Here is a 2,461-nt window from a genome sequence, read left to right on the forward strand (position 1 = left end):
TTCTGCTCCTCACCCTGGTGCTGCTCCTCACCCTGGTTCTGCTCCTCCTCACTCTAGTTTTGCTCCTCACCCTGACTCTGCTCCTCTCCTTGGTTCTGCTCCTCCTCACCCTGGTTCTGCTCCTCTGCTCCTCCAAGACCATCGAGTCCACCCTGTGCCCGATGCCCACCTTGTCCCCCAGCCCAGAGCACCCTGAGCCCCAAAATCTGCTCTGGGGATGCACCTGGGAAAGCCCTCCAGGATCACCGAGTCCACCCTGTGCCCAATCCCCACCTTGTCCCCCAGCCCAGAGCCCTGAGTGCCACGTCCAGGCCCTCCTTGGACACCTCCAGGGATGGGGACTCCAAACCTCCCTGGGCAGCCCCTTCCAGAGCCCGACCACCCTTTCCATGAGGAAATTCCTCCTCAGAGTCCTCAGCTCAGCCCAGGCAAAGCTCATCGAGGCCTCCTGCCCACCCCTCTGGTTGGGACCCCCCTGTCCTGCTTTGGGTCTCTAAGCCCAGATGACTTTTCCTCCAGAGAAAGGAGAGCTGGGACAGTGAAACAACCCCAGAGAAACTCTGGCTCTGGGCAAATTCATTTGAAACCCAGAACTTCTTTTCCCTCCCCGATTTGCAGGAGCCAGGAGGGATTTAACCCCCGGTTTTGATGCTCCACCTCGATCTCGAGAAGGAGAAATGTGGGCAGAGAGTCTGATCCCCTGTGCAAACCCCCAGCTGGGAGAAGAAGCCTGATTTGCTGAGGCCAGGGGTGGCAAAGAGCTCGGACAGGAACCTGCACTAAACCTTTGACACACAAGACATTTCCCTTTCGGGCCAAGGCAAACAAAGGAAGGAAGTGTCTGGGACTTTTAAAGCGCCCCAGTGGAGACAGGTAAGGGCAGATAAGGGCTGAAGGAAGAGTGGGTTGGGCAGGGGAAGTGTCTCGTTTGGCAGATTTGGTGGAGTCCTCAGAGCTCTGCAAAGCTGCCCCGGGGAAGGGAGAAACGGGCCCCGAAGTGCTGAGAGAGGGGTTTCTGTTCATCCTCTGTGCTCAGCGAGGGGTTTCTGTTCATCCTCCACCTTTTTTTTCCACACACTTTGCAGGGTTCTCTGTGCCTGAGGCTGACAGGACTCCCCTACTCACCTCCTGAGCACCACCAGGCTCTGGGAAGGCTCCTGCTGGGCTCAGGTGCTCGGGTAACCTGGACCATTCCTGGTAGATCCCACCATTCCTGGCAGATCCCAGAGCCAGGACTCCCCAGGTCTGGACGGGCACTCGGACGAGCCCGACGTGGCGACAACAGAGCTGCTGCTTTTTGGTCCTTTTTAAAGCAAAGTGGACAAAACCAATCCAAGGTTCTGAACCCAAAGTTCTCCTTTCCTATGGGGACCTTGGTTGGGGCTCGTTCCCGGGGTTTTCCAGCGGAGGAGCCGCTGGGATGAGGCAGCTCCTCCCTCCTTCCTCGCCCAGCAAAGCCACCGGAGAGGCAGCGGAATCCCTTCAAATCCCAGAAAACCGGCTGGAGCACCATCTGGAGGCAGCTCCTGGAAGGTGTGGGCAGAGCTGGGAGCTCTGGTAGCACCTTTCAAGGGCTGAGCAGGACGGATCCCGGCTCCAGAGCTCCCATCCCACCCATGCCCTTGGATCCCAGGGCCTTGACTTATCCCATCCTGCCTCTTCCCAGCTTGGCCAAAGCCCCTTTCTGGACGTTCTGCCGCGTCACCCGCAGGCAGGTGGCCCCAAAACCAGGGGTTTTCCCAGTGGGTGTCCCCGAGGAACAGGAGGGAGACTCTCAGATCACACTTTTCCCCTCCAATCTTTGCATTTACGACCCCGCTGCAACTTCTCGCCCGCGTTTCTCTGCTCTCCGTCCGTTCCTGCCCCCAGAGCGCCGAGTCCAGGGCAAGAATCACCTCCCTGGCCCCCTTGGCCCCACTGTTTTGCTGCTCTCCCCGCCCCACATCAGCTCCCTGGGGCTCTGGAGCTTTCCCTGGGGCTCTGGAGCTTTCCCTGGGGCTCTGGAGCTTTCCCAGGGGCTCTGGAGCTTTCCCAGGGGCTCTGGAGCTTTCCCAGGGGCTCTGGAGCTTTCCCAGGGGCTCTGGAGCTTTCCCAGGGGCTCTGGAGCTTTCCCAGCCCGGCTGGAGCAGCGAAGGCTCCTCCGGGCTTTATCATCCCATCAGAGCAGTTGGGAGACAGTTGAGTGTCTCTCCCGGGGCCGATAGAAGGGAAGGCTTTGCTCTGGCAGATAAGGGGCCCTCAGGAGGAGCCAGGGGAGGCCGTTGGTATCTGAGGGTCTCCCAGGCCCGGCAGACACACCCTGGGCACGTGTAGGGCGGGGGGGCCTCACGTAGGCAGAGGGTTCAGTTAACTGAACCCTCGCTATCATCCTCCTCCTTCTCCCTGGGATTGTTTCTCCTGCTGATCCAGCCCTTGCAGGGACCTCCTGGGCTGCCCAGGCTGTGAACAGACACTCAAATCC

At 59.8% G+C, this 2,461-nt stretch overlaps 1 long non-coding RNA gene across 1 annotated transcript in view; it reads left to right on the forward strand.

Annotated features, from left to right (window-relative positions):
• Positions 1 to 1,209, forward strand: part of LOC113980803 — a 2,010-nt gene extending 801 nt beyond the window's left edge. The window contains exons 2-3 of the long non-coding RNA XR_003538224.1: positions 520 to 873; positions 1,086 to 1,209. This is a non-coding gene — a long non-coding RNA (uncharacterized LOC113980803). The remainder of the gene's footprint in view (positions 1 to 519; positions 874 to 1,085) is intronic.
• The last annotated feature ends 1,252 nt before the right edge of the window (positions 1,210 to 2,461 follow it).

This window comes from Neopelma chrysocephalum, unplaced genomic scaffold, assembly GCF_003984885.1.
Source record: "Neopelma chrysocephalum unplaced genomic scaffold, ASM398488v2 Primary Assembly neopelma1_95251, whole genome shotgun sequence".
Taxonomy (NCBI): domain Eukaryota; kingdom Metazoa; phylum Chordata; class Aves; order Passeriformes; family Pipridae; genus Neopelma; species Neopelma chrysocephalum.